The following is a 24,085-nucleotide window of genomic DNA, read 5'->3' as shown; positions in this document are numbered from 1 at the left end:
GGAAGGAAATTCCGGGCTTTTTCACCATGGTCTTTGGACAAAAAAAAAAAAAAAAACTATGTCAGGATGTGATCCAGATCTTCTGCACTTTCTTGTATGACAGGGTAAAGGGCATTATAAATTAATGTGTAAGGATGCATAAAGGTGATAAAAACCCTGTATCATTTATGATGAAATGATGAAAACTAAATAACCAAATAATAGTGATTGTTATAAAACAGATATGTACACTTTAATTGTACACAACTGCCCAACCTCCTTCACAAAAATAAAAATTAAAAAGAGAAAAAGAAGATGGAAAAGTTCTGAAGTATTACATAATGGTCAGTTCTAAAGAGTCAGAACCAAAAGATTGTGTAACATATTAACTAATGAATCTGTTGTCTAGTGACCTTTTTACCTCACTGACTTTTAACACTGATAATCCTACATGTAGGGTGGGACATCCAATTACCGGACGCTTTTTTTTGTGGCTTTGAATTCCGTACTCAGAGGATGAAATTTCGGCTAAAAATAACATCACTTATTCACAGACTCCTGGAAATTACGAATTCAGCCAACTTATGTCAATTGTTTGCTCCAGTTTTTATAAAATATGCTTCAAACATACCCCTCTAAAAAAGTTGTCTTTTTGCGCGGTGCAAAATCGCATAGTATTACCGGACACGATTTTCGCAATGAAATAATCAACATCTTTCGCACCTAGTCCTTGCACCAGAATCACAATTTATCCCACAAATCACCGTACACATTCTCACCGAGCGGATGACAAAGAAGAAATCGGCAAATGAGGTTCAAATTTCGTATTTTACGGTAAAATGTCTGTCTTGAACATTTCGAACAGTTGCACGCAATAAAAAATTGGAGAAATCGACAAGTGGTTAGACTCTACCTCTAGTTTACATGCTTTGTCTATGGGAGCTGCACGCGCGGGTGACGAGTTGCGGGCCCCTTAGCGCACAACTATTCCGCATCGTTCGCGTTTGAGGACGATAGCTACAAATTTCCAATAACGATCAGTGAACTTTCGGTTCTATTGGCATCTTCAGCATTTTTCCTGTATGTGAGTGGGATTTCATAGAATTTCAGTCGCGAAATGTGATTCAAACATGCATAAATATTAGCTATCTCGAGGTGCGGGTCACTCAACTATAAATTTGAGGTAAAATGTGAATTTTTTCGTGTTTTTACATTTTTATGTGGCGTTTTTTGCGATTTCGGTTCACACAAAGTTCTGTGAGGCTAATCTACGAAGTCTCGCGTGTACAGAATGTCATTAGTACGCAAAAATGTGCGTGTCCGGTAATACCATGGTGTCTGATGACACCATGCTTGCCTATACCTACTCATAGATATTTAAAACCAAAGGTAATACTGTTCATTTTCACTGAATTTGTGGTCTTTAAGGTTAATCTACTACAACTATCAATGGAGACAAATTGTACACCAGCTCTATTCCTGTAAGTGAAACCATGACTGAATCCTTGCCAGAAATATTGACCAGCTGGAGATAACATTTCTATTGATAATGTTATGTTCAGTGTATGTTTAGTATATGTAATATTGACTGGCGTAGAGATTGATGCTCCTTCTTTTAGAACCGTACTCTTTTTCTATTTTTCTCACATTCTGGATAATTTGTTGGAAGTTGCCATGCAACCTATGTGCACATACTGTATAAAAGCCATATTAAAGAATAATCTTGATTTGTAGCTAACTGTAACTCCTCTAATCTTTCCCACATGAAAATTCCAGTTTTGAGTCTCTTGACTCTGCCTTTCTCAGCAACCATGAGAATCATTATTTCCAATGTTCTAGTTTATGTACCTGCGCCTGCTACATTTTTTGACACCCTTTCTCAGAGCAGCAATTACCATCCATGCACACTACTAAAAAAAAATGATGAAAATAATGATAAGACACCTTGAAATCATAATGGCAAGTTACTCTCATATTTTCACTGAGATTTTTTTTTCTTCTACTAGTGTAAGAGGTAAATCTACAAAGAGCCACTTATTTTTTTCTTCCTTCACTTTTTTTTTTTGAAATGCAAGAGGGACTATCAATCTGATGGATTAAGTCATAAAATTTCTATGTGCAACACAGGGCAATTCTCACTAAAAAAAAATAATGACATGAAAACTTGCAAAGTTTTACATTGCCTGTAGCCATTACTCAGACAATTTGTGATGTTAGCTCCTATGCAAAAGTAATGAGGTTTCTCGAAGAACTGCACATGCGCAGTATGTTAATTTAACTATTCCCAGCATTCTACCACTTACCTGCAACTCACAAACTCAATGGTAGCGTGCATGCATTCAATTCTACTAGCAAAATTCTACAATACAACTCTGAAATGGATGCTCACATGTTTAATTGCCGTGGAATTGGAAGAACAGATGCAGAAGTCATAAGAGTAAAATCACAATTCTTCTGTTGAGTGTGTTCTCATTACAGACAACTTCACAAAGTTTTGTGACTGTGAGGTTTGAAGAATCGCACTCTGACTTGTGATTTTTCATGCAAAGTTTACGGTGGAATCTGGTACAGTAGCTAGGCAACTTTAACCCTAACTTCACTGCATTTCTAACTTTGTGAGTTTTCAAGACCAATGATAATAGTCCTCCTGATATTTTGTTGTTGCTATAATTAGTTACTATTTTTCCATGAAGCATGCAAACAAGCTCTTATTACCCCCCCCCCCCCCACACACACACACACCATACTCTCCAAGATATAAACAAGCAATCTGCCAAAACACTGACCACTTCATACAAATTACTTCTCTAATTCAATAAGGAAGGCAGGATCAGCCGGAGCGACCTTTCTAGTCACACAGAAATGGGCGGAGTGACTCATCAGACCTGTCAGAGTCTAGATTCAGAATGCACAGTGCCAATTAACTGCTAATGGATCCTATAACACATCTTGAGACCGTGCCAAAGACGTCACTACAGCGAAATGTGTGTCGTGTCTTTAACTTTCATCCAAAACAACAACGTGAAAGTGAATTGAATAGAATTTATTTCCACATCAGGCATTCAAATAACATTGGGCATACACATGAATAGCATACAAATCACAGTGGAAGATTCACAAAAAAAAGCACACAACAGAGGCTTGTTATAGTGATCCCTTGAATGAATTAACAACAATTTGATTGACACAAAACAAAATAATCACTCAAAATCATTATTAAAACATACAAAATGCTAGGGTACAGGAAGAAGACCATAGAGAACTGAAGGAAATTTCAACTGCAAATCACATAAATTATATGGAATCTTTGAGTTGATCAGATAATCATTTTTCACAAAGTCACTTAAATTGGTAAAGTCTTACCACACTTAACTAAATTGGCATATTATTATTCCAAAGGGTTCAACCAAAGTTTGTTCATTTCCACTAATGATATCACTATCACTACTTCCACAGCTTTGTACTTCCCCTACAATTTCAGCTTTCATCTTCTACTTTATTCCCCTACAATTTCAGCTTTCATCTTCTACTGTAAGTGGTGTAACCTTTTCTCACTTCTACTGTAACAAACATTACTGCTACTGCTGCAGTTTCCCTATCAGATCTCAATTCTCTACTACAGGGTTAAAAGACTTTACAAGTTTGTTCAACCCACAGTTGGTTAATGAGTTGTCAAAATTCCTTACCATCAATTACAACCCTACATAATGAAAGGAGTCAAAGTGGGCGAAGATTTAAGAGAAAAAAAAATAAGAAAAAAAAAGAAGAAAAGTTTTGAAAAGCTATGTTGGCACTTGTTCATATCCACATATAAGTTTTCTTTTTTTATCTCTTCTGAGTTAGGCTCATTTTGCCCTCCTTTCACTCCTCCCTGCAAAGTTTGTGTCCAGTGATTCACGATAAATTTGCTCAGATCTGCGGCAAATGCGTCTGACCAGTGGGATAACAATTGAATCACAACACACATTAGTGGCATTTCCTCTGCACCTGATTCACAGCGAATTGGATTAGGTAGCTTGCACCATTTTTTTTCTTTTTCAAGTTTTCTTTGCCTGTTGCTTATCATCAGATCGTGACTGCTCACAAGAGACAGATCCCGTCAGGTTGAAGAGAGTCACACGTCCAGCGGGCAGAGGTCTGCTGAACAACTGTGGTGTCTTTTTTTTTCTCCCCTCCGTATTCACATGCTCAAAATGGTTTTCCAAGAACAATGAGTCTCATTAATTCCAATCAGTCTGACCGAGACCTTTCCGGGCACCACCATCGGCGGTTTGGGGCAATTATCCCTAATCTGTGATGATCCATGCGGCAAGTGCCTCTGGGAATAACAGTCAGTTTTCGGCCTTTTTCTGCATGTGCTTCTGCTTACAGTAAAGCGCCTTGAGTCATGTAGATTTAGAATCTGTACACTATCGTTCAGAGGTAATATATCAAGACTTTAGTTTCTTTCTAAACTCTTGAGAGGCCTCTCTAATCACTAGTAGATTGTAAGGCTATTCACACTACCAGTGAAAAATATAATGATTTTAGAAATATTTTGAAGTTTGAAAAACTGCATCATTTCTTCTCCTAACAACTTTGCATGAAGTTTGCTTCAACTTTCTGCAACTGAGAATGCTAATCACAAGAAAGTTTTGATAGTCTGCCTGATGCTTTGATGCCTCCATGTGGCCATGCACAAAACCAGCAGCTTGCTACTCCTGTTGCTCATTGTTATACCACTGCCACTGCTGTAAACAGCAAGACTCCCATGCCAACTTTGCATGCCCAATACTGTGGCAAAAACTCACAACAAATGGAAAATGACCTGAAATATATGACATAAATGAACTAGAAATGTCGCTTTGGCGACTGGTATGCCTCCGCCATAATGCATGATTTTCCCAATAGGCCTAGATAGTACATGTGGACAATGTGTGATTACATTTTCACAAAATTGGCAAAATATTGAAATGACAAGTTTGTCACAAATGTGTTGAATGTTCACCTTCCTTGACCTAGGTTTAATTGGATAGATAGGAGAGCATGTATCTAGGGATTTAAGGACTTTAACTCGACTTTGACCCATTCATACATTTAGGCATTGAGTAATTTTCAAGGTACAGGTGTGGAGAAAAAGTGCAATTTCTGAATTGAATAGTAAATTGTTACCATTTTCATCTGGCCCTTGACCCTAAGATTCATAAGATAATCACTTTCAGGTAGAACATGCATAATATGTACTAAGTTTCAAGATAACTTGAGCCACTTCCGAGATATGGAGGAAAAAGTTAGTTCAGCACTTTCACTTGATCTTTGACCTTTTGACCTTTGAGGCAAAAAAAGAAGAAAAAAAAAACTTTCCAGAGAATTTCTATTAGGTTACAGATGTATGCATACACCAAGTGTAAAAAAAAATAACCCTGCTGGCATTGCATGATAGGAGGGAAATAGTAAAATTTTGAAGTGTTGCACTTGACCTTTGACCCCTGACCTTTGACCCCATGAACCCTACATTCTCTAGATAATCACTTCCAGTCAGTATATGTATATACTATGTTCCATGAAGATACCTTGAACAATTTTCCAAGGTATGGAGAAAAAAAAAGAAGTTTTAATATTTTTACTTGACCTTTTGACCCAAACTTTCACCAGAGAATCTTAATTGGGTAATACATGTATACACTAAGTTTCAAGAAAATATCTTCAGGCATTCAATAGATATGGTGGAAATAGTGAAATTTTATGTATTTAACCTTGACCTTTTGACCTTTGACCTTGAGCATGTCCACCCAAAAGTTGATAGGCACAACTTCACCCCCTAATACACATACATGCCAAGTTTCATTAGGATACCTCAACAGGTTTTGATAGTTACCTTGTCCACAAAATTCATTACGGACGGACGGAAGGACGGACGGACGGACGGACAACCCGAAAACATAATGCCTCCAGCACCACTTCGTGGCAGAGGCATAAAAATGAGCAATGAATCCCATTTTGTAATCACATTATCTTTGCTCATTCTTTATTTATGATAATTAACTTATACATTTTTCACTGCAATGTGAAAGAAAAATTCAAAGATAATCTTAAACATTGCATTTTTTTTTTTAAAATACGAATGATCTAAGTACTGATAGTAAAAGTAGCCAAGCTTTATTTTTAAATATTTCATATCAATAAAATGTATTCTGTTCCCTAATGTAAAAGACATATGCCCATAAATCTTTTGAGGAAAAACAAAAATAAAAACACACACACACTCACACACACACACACACACACAGTTATAACATTTGTTTGCATTAACCCGTTCAGGACGGTTTGATTTTGCTACAACATGCATTTCCCACAGACGCCTGAGTATACTCGCGACTCGTCCTCAATGGGTTAAGAGTGAAATTCCAGAGAAATTGACATTAACAAAAAGAGGCAAAATATGCAAATACAATTGGACAACAAATAAAGAAGCATTTTCATACCAAATAGTAATATTTATCACAACCACACATAATGTTTAGAAGAGAGGGTGATGTCATCAACCCACATGTCTTCCACTGGCTTATACACAAGTACATGTATGTTACAAAATCATGATTTTGGTCAATGAATTAGCAATACTATTGTTCAGTGATTTTAAGCCTCCAATTGTTGTAAAGGATTCAAATAATAATGATTGATTTCATGTCAAAACAAGAAATGTCCAGGTGAAGATCTATGTACATGTCAACTGGAGACTTATGAGGTGATGACATCATACAAGCAATTTGCATAAATGGCTGTTCCCTATACAAATGTTTCATGAACAAATGTGCAATTTAATTGTTAATAGCTTTCTCATACCAAGTCTAATTTTGCTGACTGAAATAAGTTAAGTAAACAACATCTAGGAAACTATTTCATTCAGTCACTGAAAAAAAGAAAAAGCAAACTGACAAATCACTGCTGACTTGTTTGACTTGAAAACAAGCTTACTTCACCAGTGGAGCACGATTATCAACAGGAGAACTGTCACAAAAACATGAATTTTTGGTAATACGAGAATTTTCTCCTTCGCCTGTAATCATGTCCAACAAGCAGACGTGCAGAAGTGCATGGACGAAACAGTTTCTTCTTCATCTTGGCAAAATCACATCACAGTTGCATGTTTCTATCACAGCAGAGAGAGAGAGAGAGAGAGGGGGGGAGGGGGAGAACTGAAGAGGCTTATTTCTTGAAGGGCAATAGCTTTGGCGTCACCTGGCATGTGTCGTCACGCCCTGCCATGGTTACACTTTCATCAGCAGACTTAAGAAGACGTCATATGGCAGGCACTCTAACCGCCGATTGCCATACCATAAAACTTGTCATTTTCATGACAGACACACACAAAAAAAAAAGAAGACAAGATGCAGCGCATCATCTATAGTGTCAATCCTGTCGCCATTGTTCACTGATGGCCATCTCCTGCCTTCAATCAACTCTGGTATTTACTGAAAAAATACTGTATATTTCATTTTATGTTTCTATGAACGCATACTGCTCAATGCAATTGCTTATGTGTATCTATTTATGTGCTGTTATATTATTGTTTTATGTCACTGCACTTGTTATTCATTGTCTTTGTGCTTTTGAAATTTGTATTCAACTTGCATTTGATTGAATGCAGAAATAAATCAAATCAAATCAAATCAAATCAAAATACAATGTTCACTGTTTGCCTTGCCTTCTGCTATGATTAGTGAGAGCAAACAACAAACATTTCCCAGAAGTATAACGTCTCTATACTGAACAGGCTTAGCCTCCCAACACTGAATGGCAAGTTAAAAAGACAGAAAGAAGAACTACTTGAATAAAATATTTGTTAGCCACTTGGCTACCCATATTTTTTTTTCTCCCACTAGGCTTGTATTAGGCAGGTCTTGCACCTGAAATAATTCACCACATACATGCACCAAAAATGAAGAATCAAGAAATTGTGTAAACAGAACTGAAAGATTCAATGGCTTTTGTGCAGCACATTCATGGAGAACTTCAATCCTAAATAAGGTTTTTTCTTTACTTTTCTTTTTTTCAGGTCAAATTCTGTTCAGAGGTCTTTAAAGAAAGATTATAGTTTTACCACTCAGAATTGTCACGTGTAGTCTGAATTTTGATCACCAGAGCTGTGCATGATTTCTAACAAGCTGCACAAATCTGTACAGAAAATTTCTCCATGGAGACATCAAATTTGAAAGAAACATCCCATTCCAACATAATATAACATATAGAATCTACAATCATGAAAAGAATTATGTGCCCACTAAATTAAGGTCCTACAGATACTGGCCATTGATGGTCTTATAGGTAAGTGATAGTGATAAACTCTTGTTTTAAATCACTGTATTTTCTTCACAAGTAAAAAAAAAAAACAACAACAACAACAAAAAACAACAAAAAACAAAAAAACCAAAACCCCCCAACACCAAACCAGATATACATTTGTCAGCATTTCTCAACTTCTTATCAACAAATGAAACAAGTCTGTTCTGTAAATGAGGAAGAACATATTATTACATGTTTGTCCTGGAAGGAAAACAGATTTCCTGAAGAGCATGAATTCAATGATTGCAGAGAAAAAAAAAAAACACCCACAAAACTGAGCAGGAAAAGTGTAAGGGAAATCAAACAAGAATAAAAAAACAAAAAACAACTGTGATGTGAATGTCATGAGTCAGCTGTTACAAACTCAAACTAACAACTCTAATGTTAGTCAAGACAATGCTCAATATACACTGGGATATTATGTAACTGCATATCCTCCTATACTCCGGAAATTGATTCTTCCATGAAAATTAAAGGACAAGTTCACCTTCAATAGGCATGTGGATTGAGTAAATGCAGCAATATTAGTAGAACACATCAGTGAGAGTTTGAGGAAAATCGGACAATCCGTTGAAAAGTTATGAATTTTTGAAGTGTCTGCTCAGTCACTGCTGGATGAGAAGACTACTACAACTGATGATGTCATATGCGTACAACGAAGAAAACGAAGAAAATTCAACAAATTTTCACTTTTCTCGCATAATAAGAGAATGCTTGACTTCCCTCTTTCAAAAGGCAGGGGGAATAATATTACCCTTAGCATACATCAGTGACAAGTCGAGGAAATGTGGACTTTTTTTTCAAAAAGTAACATTTTGTGAAATTCTCTTTATATTTTCCTTATACTGTTGTACGCATGTGACATCATCAGCTGTAGTAGTCTTCTCATCCAGCAGTGACTGAGCAGACACTTCAAAAATTCATAACTTTTCAACAGATTGTCCGATTTTCCTCAAACTCTCACTGATGTGTTCTACTAATATTGCTGCATTCACTCAATCCACATGTATATGAAGGTGGACTTGTCCTTTAAAGAAGTATTGCACACTTGCGTTTTAATGACCATTGTAATGTTTGACTTTCAACAATCAAAATCAGGATAATGTGACCAAACAGGACAACTGAAGATCCTCAAAAGGACATTAGGCCTGATATCTTCCTGACATTCTAATTTTTATCACTTTCTTAATAATTGCCTAATTTAGGGCCAAATTTAGAACTCCAATGCTACTGTCAAACTGACTGTTTACTCTCTTTAAATGACAAATTTCATTATGGTGACTTCCCTGCCACGTTCTTCCAGTAGAATCATAAAGAAAACATATTATTACTATTCAAAAAAGCAATTTAGATTAGTGACATTTATAAACAGCATACAATCATGAATATTTTTTTTTTCTGTATGATACATTGCGTTGCGTTTTTATAATGACTTTTATGCTGAAAAAGTATCAACTAAATTAAATTTATTTGAAAACTAAACTCAGATAATAGTCGAGCCACATGACCAAGACATACATCGTAAGTTGCCAACAGGATATCATGTGAAGTGATGGACAAATGCTCACATGGTCAAAGTGCTGTAATACGTGCCTAACTTCTTTGCGACATAAAATCCTGCTACGTTGAATCATTTGCTGCTTCTACCACAAATAAATTTTCCTGCTTCGACCGCTACCCTCTGTGGGCTAAAACTGGCTCTCATTTTTCATTTAATTTGGGAATTACACTACCCGTTTCTCATATCTCTGAACTAGTCTAAAAAAAAATCATAAACTGAAATGAGCTTTAGTACAGGTGATATACACGCTGCATCAAGACATCAAATAGATTACTCTTTCACTTTCACATTCGGCCGGAAGAGTGGTGGTGGATATCATGGCTCATTTAATGACACAATAGCATCGAAATCCAAGCAGTTAAGGCGGAAAACATCACGGCGCTGACTAGGCTGGTGCTGAGCCAGTCCCGTTGCCTGCGCTGGTTCCTGTAAAACTGTACCCACTCTGCCATCGATCTCCAAGTACGGAACGACAAGCTATGACACATGATGACTTTGGTTGACAATGGCATATATTAAGTTATTGTCATCCTATATCCCAAAAGAATTATGATGCAAGAGACAAATGACTTGTTAGAAATCAAGGAAATTGATTTCTGTTACCACTTCCTTTGCTCTGCATTCCCATCCACCACAAAAAAAAAAAGAAAAAGAAAAAGCCAACAAAAAACATGCACACACAAGGAAATAGAGATAATTACATTGACATGAGCTTGCACTATGAAGATCAAGTCACGCAACTCTTTTGGGCAATTAATTGGCCCGCAAAAGAAAACACAACCTAGTTTTCGAAATTGATAAGACATCTGACCCCGTGAGACACATTGTTCTTCAGAATAAAACACCCAGGCTCAAACTTACAATTCTATTTGAAGCATGCTGAAAAACAATTCTTGCTTATGTCAGATGCAGACTTGCTCAGCACGGAAGGTGCATTGACTCTACGAGCAGGTCAACTGTTTTTTCAAAAACCTTGTATGATAAAAAAAAGTCACTCTCGTAGATGTAGGCCTATATGTATATATAATATATAAAAAAACATATATATTTAATCATATTTCTGCTATTAAAAAATTTAGCATTACACCTCCTCATCATCAGAAAAATAATTGCTATCATAATACATCATAACAACAACTTGGTGAAGAAGAATACATTTTTTAAAATGAAAATTCTATCAAAGATTTGTGTGCAGATGAATGGAGAATTACGACGTAATAACAATATCATCCATATAGTTTGCCAATGTGCATGCAACTGATATCACTACCCCTTGAAACTTTAAAGTCCAGTGACCTTCATAGCATATTTGCCAATTTCGATGAAATTTCAAAATACCAGTGTTTCTGTTTGATTGCACTCTTTTTTCATTTATCTTTTTTAGTGAAACTGTTTTCTATATGGAGCAGAATTTAACTTAAGAGGATATATGTCATTTACAGAAGAATGCTTGGCATGCTGAAGACTCCACATTCAATTCAATTCAATTCATTCTAATCGTCCAATGAAAATATTACAGAAAATTCAGTGTGGAATTTTGGAATAAATAAATGAGTGTTTAAATCAAAAACATTGAGAACTTGAAAAAGTAGCTCATAAATAAATACCTGTACATACATACAAAATCAAACTGGAAGAAACAATTGTGTACAAGCATGACATAAAACCAATTCAATTGGCATAATAACAGAAACTCCAGAAATCTCATATTGGCTACAAAACCATTCCCAGTCCCAGTCCCCCGTCCCCCAACCCATGATAACCTAAAACAAAATCACCCATAAGCAGTGGCATGAAAAGCAAATTTAGAACCTGCACAATATAATGATTGCATCAACGACATAGATATCTTGCTGAATTCCAAGAATATTGCACATAATAATCACGGCCGAATTCATTCTACGAATACCATAGATGAACTCATATAACAGAGTGACACTCAGTTTGCTGAGAATTCCCCCTGGAAGTTTGGGCAATAGTGCCCTTGGGTGATTTAACTGTACCTGTTGCTGCTCTCATTATGCAATACACTGGCTGAAACATACTGTATCCATGTCCCAATCGCCAGACTTATCTTGTTTGTCGAAGTTGGCTTGCGAATTGATGGCATCAATTAATGGCATCAATCGGTTATGACGTTAACCCGCTGAGGACGAGTCCCGAGAATACTCAGGCAGGGGTCTATGGGAAATGCGTGTTGTAGCCAAATCAACCCGTCCTCAATGGGTTAATATTTCTTAAATCAATTAATCAATAGATTTTTGTTTATTTTTGTGTCTCCTAAAAGTCATTCCCCATTCTATCAGCCTGCCTTCATGACACATTTATACCTATTGCTGTATTGTCTTCACATTACAATAATGTCTGGGAGTGCAAGTATGTACACATACACACACATGAAAATTACTGTATAAATGTGGCCTGTTACCACTGATGTAGTCACAAGCATTATAGCTGAGAAAACTGCAAGATGAAGTGATTTGGCTGAAAAATGAGAAATGTCATAATTAGCTTTTAAAAGAAAAGTTTAGAATTTGAGAGCTTAACAAGTTCTTGCCCAAATTTCAAAGGCTAAAACTATTTTGAAATCAGAAACTGTTAGGTCATTTTTTTTTTTTTTTTTGGAAGTGTCTTATAGCCTATATGATGGTATTTTGAAATTATAGTGAAAAAATAGTTCTGGTAAGGGTCTGAGAACCCTTCTTGCACCATTTCATATTTGCTTGCAATATATCGAAAGAGTCTACCAAGAAACTTACCTGGCTGACGCGATTTGCAGGGATGATGAGTTGTTTCGGCGTTTTTTAAGATCATAAATAAAAGTCAGTATATCGACTTTTATTCCAGGAGGATCCAGGTTAACTCGGTCTCAGGGACAACTCGGCCCTATTTCAGACAATTTATACGCAGTTTGCGATCGCCATTATTCTATACATAAGCGCACATTCATTTTTGTAGGCGCACCAGAGGTTCTTAGATGTGCGCGTTGTATTAACTCAGCCCATAACTTCGACCAGCCAGAACGCGAAGCGCTGCCATGGTACAACACTGTAAAATCCAGAGGGACAACTCGGCCCCGCCATCAAAGTGAGGCCAAGTTGTCCCCGAGTCCGAGTTAAACTGACCACGATCGGGTAAGTTCTGAGATGCAAACATTTTTGGTTAATATTTCGCATTTTCGTCATTACCCAACGAATATATTGTTATAACAACATTATTCCACTCATTTCTTAGGCATACGTGTACATTTCGGTGCGAAATTTGATGATTTTGCTGGCATACCAGAACTATGTTTTGGCTTTAACTCCCTGTGTTAGCAATTGCCCAATCTCTTACACATAACTGACTGTGTCTCAACTTCAAAGCTGTTTTCTTTTTTCACAACTGTGCGAACGGGGTGCTCTGCTTCCTATCCACTTCTGTGAATGGCTTCTGGAAATGTGGTGGCACAAACTGTATATCATATGAAAGCTATAAAGTGTCAGTCATGTCTAAAACTTCCTTAATCAGAAAATCAGTTTACCAGTGACTTCATGAGTCTTCCGTGGTGACTTGCTCACAGACACATCAGCCAGTAAAATGAAAACCACAAGGCTGAGGGGAAGATGATATACTCATATTTCTTCGTTCTACTAGACTATATTTGTTGCATTATGTGGCCCATTGTCTTGATTTGACCTCTCCCTGCACGCCGGGCAGTAGAGCAACATACTACATATTCAGGTCAGCCACAGTCCAAGTTTTATTCCTCGCTAAGCTGAAGGATTTCCCTGCATTTGTTTTGGCTAGCTGGATTAGACAGTCGCCTGATTTGGGAATCCAACTGGGATTTCCCGTTAGAGAGAGAACTGAAATGACTGGGAAATGGAAGAAATTGATAAAAAAACCCCTTTCCTTTTCTAAATTAAGATGTTGTGCCATCACTTTTACATTTTCCTAAAAATATTTAAAAACCAAAAGTTTTAATTGTTTCCATCTCCTCAATCATTGTAGAGTAGTTTTATACAAATATTGAGGAGTAATCACACCATGTTAACAATGGCATTTAATGTTGGGAATGTAAACAAAGACAAATTACTGTTATAGCAGAAATTTTCATGGCGTGGAAATTTTCATGCATTTCGCACGACCAGAAACCAGCATGAAAAATAAAAGCAGGCGAATATTTTTGCACATCATGTTCCATTAATGAATGTCTTTGATTCCACAGAATTAAAAACACACAAAATTCATCTTACCCAGCTGAACATTATTACTTACTCAATGTGATGTATGTCCTGAATGATAGGATTAAAAAAAAAAAATCTCAAGATTATTTGCTCCCGCATGATACAAATTATTGCACTACTTCTCTAATACTTGTAATGATTTTGATATAATCACAAAATTTCTTCAGATTTGGAGGGTGATGCAGATTGGACTATTCAGTGAGCTTTTTAGGTCTACACTGGCATAAATTTAAACATATAGATAGTGATGCAAATCTCAAAATTTGGTTCCCTCTAATTCATGTTAGTGCCAATGCCGCTATTCCCTCTTTCTGACATTCTATCAGGTTTCAATTAGATTTTACCAAAGTTTTTCTTTTCTCCCTCTCTCTTGCCCATGAGTACAGAGTGCCAAATTTAGACAGTTTATAGTTATTTTCATCTACCTTGAGTGTGGCATAAGAAATATGTTTCATGCATTCTTTTCCAGTGAAGGGGTAAATGACTGACCACTTTAGCCAAATGTCTCCTTGTCCTAATACTGCCAAAAAATAAAGGAGGACAACTATGGGTTGTAGCTCTGCTACGCGTGGGACTTTAACAGAGTTGGGTACCATACTTTGGCAACAGTGCCCTTCCTGAATGTTTGGGCAGAAAATACGACATGAAATTCAGCAGCTACGGGTTACCCCTGAAAGTCAAACTGAATACCCTGTGTGCGTGAATCAGATGCATCGTGCACCATGCCACTCACTTCTCTTGAAACAAGCATCACGTCATGACACATCCTTGCACTTGTTTGTCGTCAGCAACGTAATTTGCAGTCTACGGGACAAAGTCACATTCATGGGGGGTTTAGAGAAGGGATGTAACCAAGTGAAGATATGATGAAATAAACAAGCATAGCTTTGACGTTCCAGGGCAAGGTATAGAAACACAGGCAGTCCTGCTGTGGCTGTCAGCATGCCGTATTTAGGATAACACACCCAAGGGCTCTACACTTATAGGTGCCAGTACGGCAATGACCAACAAAAGAAAATCCAACAGTCTGTAGTGAAACTGATTGCAGTGAGATATAAAATGAATCTTACAGATTTCTTGGAACTGTCTGACAAATGACACCCCCCCCCCCCTCAATCAATCCCACTCCAGAGCAGCATGAGGGTTTGTTAGCCATATTCTCATTGATACCTCTCTAGAAATTATTGAGAAAAATCAGAAAAAGAACAAACAGCACATATGCAAGTTAGGGACTATCTATATACACCATTTCTATTTTCGCTTAAAAAAAATACCTTGAAGATCTCCGAAGAAGTCACTAATGAGTGCAAATGAAATATTCTACTTTGAGCTCCCTATTTAATCCTGAGGATTACTAGACCTACTGGAAGGGGGGGGGGGGAGGGAAGCCACCCTATAAAACTCGATACCCAGAAATATGAAAGCATCCCCTGTGTCAGGTGTGAATGCGAAATATGACGCGGGACAGGATGTTTACATTACGATCGGCGCTGACACATGTGATTTGCTGGCATGCTTGTGTCATCAACCTCGTCGCGTGAATCACTGCGACAGCGATGGTGGCAGTGCCTGGCACTTTGAAATGCATCCAAGAACGTGGTGGCAACAGGTGCTACAGTCGCAGAACAGACGGCTACAAATGTCACGCATTGACGGGACACTGGCAGCCTGCCCCTTCCCCCTCACTTTCTGCTTGTTCGGGGAGTATTTTGCCTTCTATCACTTTCTCGTCTCTCTACTGCCATTGAAAAAAAAAAAAAAAAAAAAACAGGAGGGAGGGAGGGGAGGAGTTTAGACCCATATCATGTTTGTTAAGCCACAGTTTAGTATACTGAAGTCTCAGTTTCATGGATTAATGTCAACTTTGAATGCTTGAATTGCACAATGTATATGAGTGGATAAAGATAATGTCACGTTACATTTCTAACCCTTTGAGGACAGGCTGATCTTGATGTAACACGCTTCTGCCGAAGTATACCTGAGACTAGTCTTCAATGGGTTAATGAGCAATAAAGACTCCATCAACACAAAGATGTAGGCACTACAATACTTTAAGCACGAGACTGCAATTGTCTCGTGGTCTCAACCGCATTGAGAAATAACTTGAGGTGATAAATAGAGCATAAAGAACTTTTAATGGGCAGTGGCTGGCAGTCACACTTAATAGATACTGATAAATTATAACTTACGCACCCACCAAAGGCAGGATTTCCTTATTGTTTTTTTTTTGGTTGAATCAGTGGGAGGAATGCAATGAAATGGCATTGCCTTGTCTATTGCTTGCTCATGTGGAGATGCAAGCTATCACTATTGCATGCTATCATATGAACCTGTGAAACTCCATAACTGTCTCATTTCATATCCAATAAAAAAGGACAAAACAAAAACATTTGTTATCATTCTTGTGCTTAATTTTATTCTACCTGTCTGAGACAACCTGAATATAGGACAGCGTGTTCCCCCCCCCCCCCCCCCCGATTGTCAGCATGTTAAGACTATTAACAGTTGGAGGCTCCTGTTAATAGGGTGTGGTCATTAGAATGACTGTCACATTGATGTATTCTGATATGTGCAAGCTCTTTGTTTAGAGGAGATTCCGTGAGATAGGTATGTAATGCAATACTGTAGTGACTTTGTGTTGGCGTTGTGAATAAAGCAATCTCTTGGCTATGGGGCAAAGAACTAGATACACTCATTGGATTGATTTGCACCCAAAGATTTTAACCCACTGCCAGGATATTCTTCTGCCCACTCCACCCCCCCCCCCTTTCTTTCCTTTAATTCACCTCTGCTAGACAGAAAGACAGGTAGATAAATACATAAGCAAACTTGTCTTTATCAAATTTTCAGTATTCTTGATGAAAATTTGAAACATGTGACACCCGACAACTGACCGGTCAGGCCAGGCTGCTATCTACATCAGATGTGAACAGAGTGGACAGCACCCTGAGGGGAAATGTCCTAACATATCTCAGTTTCAATAATGCAAAATCTGGACTGCAGCTCACTAAACATGTGAACATAAAATACTTGCATATTCTTTATATAAGACAAATACCAACACACCAGCATACATTCACACATAATGCATGAGCTCACAGTCTGTAGGGGTTACTTATTAGTGATAACATGCTTGAAGAAAACAAAATGGACACTCACACGACATTGAAAAAAAGACACAAAAAGAAATTTATGAACACCATTAGAATGTCTTTGTCATAGTTTAATCCAAGATAATCTTTGAAATGTGAAATGCATTCTGCAATTCGTTTTGCAATTTGTCCTGCATTCACCTCAACTCCAGAAAGAAATAGACAACTATGTTTTGAGAGCTGGTTTACACTGTCCTGGAGGATTTTTTATAGTGAAATCACATAAACGTGTGACAATTTTCCTTTATCATACAAACCCAAGGGCATGACAACATGTTAGTAACAACAACATCAAAACTGTTTTACACTTGGTGGCCAGTGGGAAGTCTCTATTATTGGGCGTGTTTACGTAGGGTGGCCAGTAGTTTGCCACGGTCCCCGGATGGAAGGAAGCATAGTGCCACAGTCTAAACACACAAACGCAAAACTGACATTGGCCTCACAAGAGTTGATGTCCTGAGCTAGTCAATGGTCACAAAAAGGTGATATCACCACAGTTCAGCCACCTAGTGCTGACACACAGTGATTAAAGGAAGATTCTGCCTAATGTGCCATTAATCCTTTAATTTCTGCAGAATTTTTTTTTTTTTTTTTTTGGGGGGGGGGGGTATTCAAAGTGCATCACATAGATTTGAAGCTATATCAATCAATCCTAAAATCATATTCATATCACGTGTAACTATCCTTGACCTCTTGTGTTTCCACTTGCGCTTTCACACAGTCATTGTGGCATTGACATAATACAACTCCAGATTCAAGCACTTACAAGAATCAACTGTTAAAATCATAGTAATATCCTGGAAATATGTATTTGTTAAATTCTGATTAATCAACTAATTTAAATTTGAAGCTGAGGGATGTGTAATAATTTCAAACCAGATAAATGAATACTGCAGACAAAGATCATGTAAAGTTGAGGTCCACAACCAAATGACTGCCTACTGGTTCACACTCTATATTTTGCTACCAACATGAAGCTGCATTGCAGAAATATCCTGAAAGGATATCATTGTATAAACACAACTGTTAAGATGGAAACCCAATGGTTCAAATGGTGCCATATTGGTTTCTTGCCAAGTGAAAGAGAGCAAAACAACTACATGAAATCTATTTTAATGGATGGTTTGAAAAAAAAAAACACAAAAAAAAACCAAGTTCAGGATATGACAGTAACAGATACGTTTCTCCATTTTGATTGGTATTTTGATCTACCACTTCTTCCTGTCAGAGCATGTATTGCTCAAAGCCCATAGAAATATGAGGCAATCTACTTCCCAGGTATGGCCCTTTCCACTTGCCTATGTAACCTAAGATATGTCAATCTATCTATTCCTAGATAAAATATAACAAAAACACTTACAGTATTTACATTGTGAAACACATTTATTTGCATGATAAGTGGGAAACATATATCTTTAATGATAACTCATTGTGTAAAGGTGTCTTGTAGCTGAATGGTATGTCCTGACATGTCAACTGAATTAACTTTGATTGTAACAGATGTCATGAATATCTGACAGGTGCCTGCATGAACAGATTTCAATGTGGGCCAGATGAATATGGTGGGCAAATTGCTGTAGTAAATGTGAAACAAGTTCCTTGCTTGGAGATATAAGACAAATCTAGTATCCCTACTAGTACAGATTGTATTTGTTAAGCAGAACTTTTGCAGGGTCAAGCACTTAATGCTAGATTATCAAGATAAGCGTGGATTTGTGCAGTTTGAGGCAATTGAAAAATGGAAGGTACCTATCGCATCTAGAATGCACAGAACCAAGAGATGTGATATGATTGTAGTGTATTCCTGTTGAAGACTTACATGGTAGTTGTAAGGTTCAGTTGTTCAAATGTTACATTTCACTGAGATACTGTAAAATCAGAAATGTTCGCTTCCATGAAACTTTTGGGAATTTTGCAAGGAGCTAGATTCGCAAAAGAAAAATGCACATGAGCGTTTTTGTCTACACAATGCACTGAATACCAGTGACAATACAACAAAAAGACCTTCACCTCCAATTCGTGAAAGTTTATGCCACTAATGTTTCTGGTTTTAAAGCAGCACAAACTTCAGGAGAAAATGGCCTTTAGTTTCTTTAAAACTTAAAATCACAACTAAAATGTTTTTGGGGTTTGTTTTTTTTTGCTTTTTTTTTTCCAAGCACAGTTCTAGCAACAAAGAGAATCTCCCCTGACAAGCTGAAAAGGTGAGGCTTGTGGACAATTCCCACATTCCCACGATGCATCAGGTTCTCTTCCGGACAGGAAGCTGGAGCGGCGTGGGGAAAACATCGAGAGCACCTCGGAACGGACGTCCTGAATCTCTACCACGGAGCCAAGCAGACCCTGGGATTCGGCATAGTCTCCCTGTCCACAGACCCTATAATCCTGCAGACAATGATATTCTTGAGTAACTTTACATCTCTCGCTTGTGAAAAGTTGTCACTTATGGTAGAAGTAAACCATCTAGAAAAGAATACAAAGTTTCTCAGGTTGCAAATGCACTTACTTAACATGGAAGAACAAGTAGTTATCGTGAATGATTTGATAACATCTTTATTGTCTATTCAAATTTGGGTGGTTTTGGATTGATATCATATTGTTATCCTTAGATAAATCTTTTTATCAATCTTGTGGCTTCTAGGTTTTTGGGTAATATTTAGGCAAGAATTTGAATACAGAAGATTTACCTATCTATACATTCATGAATATATTTAGCTGTTAAGTCCAACCTTTCACATATCCACATGCCCATACACATAAATGTTGAGGTATCTTGGAACAATTGAAGAGCCATTAGCATATTGACACCATCCTGCTTTCAAATAGTATATAGATACATACATATACATAAATGCATAGGTATATACATGGTATGTGAGAGTTGCAAGACATACAATATACAAACATGCATATACACACAGACACACACAGACATATGAATACACACAGATATTCGAACAAAGTGCTTGCTGGTAATTCTAGAGAAATGGTGTAATGACTACCTATCGAATTCATGTTTCCCAAACTTACTCTTCTTTAACACACCAATCACAGGATTCGCTCGATTCCATTAAGGATTTGGCGACAAATTTTTATCTCATAATAACATGGGTATACATGCCACATGCATGCATGCGGCGAGAGTGAACAAACTTGCCTTTGATTAAATGACATCTGATTTTGCACAAACAACTGGTTCCACTGCATCCCAATCAAATATTTATTTGATGTCTCTAAACCATCTCCTGATTCTCCTACTGTTAATATATGCCTCACCAGGGCAGTCTCTGAACTAAATTGTGGATTATTTAAGGGTTCTAAGAAGTGATCTTATAATTCCTTGCAGAGACCATTTAATGATAGCAGTAAAAAGAAATAAAAAAAGATAAAAGCACATTTAAAAATCACCCTCTGTTTGTCTTTAATAAATTGTTAGCACTGCTACATTTCTTAGCATTAAAGTGATTTTTTTTCTTGCAGGTGAAACCCCTTCCCCCCCCCCCCCCCCCCAAAAAAAAAGAGTTAAAGAAACCATGAAACCAAACACTCATCTTCTAGTGGTGTCCATGAATTGTATCATTCTTTGGACAGAGGGAATGCTAGACAGAGGAATGAAGATGACTGTGGACTCACACAATTCAAGAGAAAGATCCATCAGCTTCAATTCAAACAAGCTGACAACGATTCAATGGTGACTATTTTGAAAGGCTAAAGAAGGGCACTGTAACCGCATCAGCAGACAAACATGAGCAGTGGATCATTGCAATCCAAAATAGGTCACTCCAGCGTTCCAAGAATACTGCCCAAGGGGAAAATATAGGACAGGGACATTGAACTAAACCGCTATTTAAAACCAATATCAATTATCATGCCATATAAGGATGGCTGGGTGGTTTGGATAACCGAGTGCCTAGCCACTTGAAACAATTGCCTGATCACCTGACCGACACCGGAGGGTTGACTCAAAGTCCTACTCAATTAGCCAAGAGATTGTATCACTCCTGCAGCTGCACTGCTCTGCTTTCGGTACATATGACTTTATTCTGGTATAAACTGTAGTAAAACAATCAAACTGCAGTACTACCAAAAAAGAAAAAAAATGATTTCACATTGATATCACAAAGAAACTCTGTACCATGTAGCTGCAGTGCTTTGCTTTCAGTACAAAACTTCATTTTGGCATTAACTATAACATAAAGATGGAACTACAACATTACAAAAAAAAAAAAGAACAATGTTCTTTACATATTGATGAATGAGTGCTGAGAGCTTCAAAGTATTCTCTATAATACATCAATAGATTCTGTGGAATTATGTGCCCAGTACAAGACGTTGCATCATCATACTTCTAGCACAGTGGTATTTACATCTTCATTCATGGATTTGCTTTCTAATCGCTAACACAAATGAAAATTCTGTACGATATAATATTTATCCTGCAATGCCATAATCTTTAATTCAATTCAAAGTTTATTTCATTTTCCGACAAAACATAAGTTACACTTCTTTTGACAACAGAGAATAAGGTAAACAGAACATTATGTATTGAAAAGAATGTACAACATTGAGGACCTTATAGTAATTATACATTGTTGTAAAAAAAGAAACAGAAGTGATCGAAATGAAGTACATGTATAACTTTGCTTAAAGTGCGAAAAATGGAGAGACCCACTAAAAAGACAGAGCTTGTAGAATGTGGGCCCCTCTGGAAAAATAACATCAGTGGGAAGATTAATTGAAGCATCAAAAATACAAAAGGAAAAAAAAAAGAAAAAAAAAGAAGAAGAAGTAGTCTGGAAGCCCACTGAGAATTAGATTCAGAAATAAATACATTTACTTTCATAGATGCGAACAAACATAGAAAAAGACTAGACAACGAAACAACTACTGAGGAAAAGGTTGTACGGGACAAAACGGAATGGACAAGACTAACAAACAGAAGACAAAATAGCAAACGAAAATGCACAACAGAGACAGCGATCTCCGACAGAAGCATGTCAAGAGAAACAGATGATAGTTGTGGAGAAAAAAAGTGATATTGTAACGCCTGAAAGGAGAAAAGCAAGGAAATGAAGGGACGTATGAACTGGAGTAAGACAGAAATTCAAGTCTTTGACGCTTTGGGCGATAGCGTAGATGGCAGCAGACATCCACTAAAAAGAATACAATTTATTCTTCAAAGAGGAAAAAAGGTAATTAAGTCAGTATGTGAGAAAGAAGGCCAAATGGCTAGTTCAGTACTGTAGAGTCATTCGATTGCAATAGAAAGGACTTCAGTCTCCTCTTGAAAGAATATATAGATGGGGCGTTTTTTATATCATGATTCAAAGAATTCCAATAATTTGGGCCTATATAAATAAGTGTATTTTTAGCAAGGATCGTGCGTAAAAGGGGTAAATGAAATTCATTGGAACGCCTAGTGGGATATTCATGAAATGATTGGTTTTTGAGGAACATAGAATCAAAAATAGATGGAAGCAAATTGTTGCAATAATTGTACATGAATTGGCCTAAATTATACATAAACAGATCTTTAATTTTTAAGAGTTTGCTAGAGGCAAACAACGTGTTTGTATGAGAACGTACAGGGGAATGGCAGATAACGCGGAGGGCTTTCTTTTGCAAGAGGGACACTCTTTCAAGTAAATTCTGATACGTGTTGCCCCAAACTAAACTTCTGAACAAAGACAACAAATAATTCTTGGAAAAGTCATTTTCCTTTAACCACTTGGCAGATAACGCGGAGGGCTTTCTTTTGCAAGAGGGACACTCTTTCAAGTAAATTCTGATGCGTGTTGCCCCAAACTAAACTAATGAACAAAGACAACAAATAATTCTTGGAAAAGTCATCTTCCTTTAACCACTTGGTGCTCCTTAACTGCATTATAAAAACAAAATGAACAGGAATTGCCATAATCCAGCGATACTTTTTTTTTGTCTGTTATTGTTGCTAAGCTCCTAATGGGGGCAAACATATGTGTAGTATGCCTGATAACGATCAAAGCCTGATCTAATAAACACATGGCTCTACTTATTTCACCAACTTTTTTCATTGCTGTTGTTGTAGTGCAGCAATTCCTGTGTGAAACCATGTGCTGAAGCAGTGCCTCAGATGCTTGATAGGGACCATTGATGTATAGTGGCTACTTAGACCAATTGTTGTTCTTGTCACAAACAGGATGCACCACTCATTAGGGGCTCAAGTAGTCTTCCTCTCGCTGGTGCACAGAAGCGCATTTCCACTTTCACTTGTGAAGTTGCGCACAGCGCCTGATACTCACTATATTACCCAGCGGCCTCACAATTAGTGGCATATGTTCATGCCGAAGGTATACAGTGAAATCTTTCACCTTTCGGAGAATTATCTGAGTTTAGAAATCAGTCACATACACTATAGTCCCGATTTGGTGTGGATATTCTCGTCAACTGCCATCAAAGACCCTTTTTACCCACAATGCCGCACCACCAAACAACCTGCGACAACGAAAACAACCTCCTCCTTCACGAAAAAGGGGAAGAAAAGAAGGAGAGACAGACAAATTGGTCATGAAAGCCATTAATATAGACAGCATTTAAATCAAACCATAAACTGGAGGAAAGAGGAGGAGCTTGTGATATTTACTGTAGGGTATTACTGTCATTCACGTCAGGGATGCTCCTGTTGGGGGGGGGGGAATCAAAGTGCCAGCCTTTTCCTTGAGTTATTAGAACTTATCTTGATTAGCCTCTTCCAAAGGCCTTTGCCCTCTTAGCACTGACAAGTATGAACAAAGTGAGCTGAAGCTGAGCGTGCCAGTCTTCTGAGATCTGAGAATGTTATCATCATTCATGAGTCGATT

The 24,085-nt window shown here is 37.4% G+C and overlaps 1 long non-coding RNA gene across 1 annotated transcript; it reads right to left on the bottom strand.

The window, feature by feature from the left end:
• Positions 1 to 18,948: 18,948 nt before the first annotated feature.
• Positions 18,949 to 23,862, bottom strand: LOC140234005 (uncharacterized). The gene is made up of 2 exons (XR_011901564.1): positions 23,291 to 23,862; positions 18,949 to 19,631 (listed from the first exon to the last, which is right to left on the bottom strand). It is a non-coding gene; the product is annotated as an uncharacterized lncRNA (long non-coding RNA).
• Positions 23,863 to 24,085: the final 223 nt, after the last annotated feature.

This window comes from Diadema setosum, chromosome 1, assembly GCF_964275005.1.
Source record: "Diadema setosum chromosome 1, eeDiaSeto1, whole genome shotgun sequence".
NCBI lineage: Eukaryota > Metazoa > Echinodermata > Echinoidea > Diadematoida > Diadematidae > Diadema > Diadema setosum.
The sequence above is the reverse complement of the archived record's forward strand: the minus strand, read 5'-3'. Positions and strand labels throughout refer to the sequence as shown.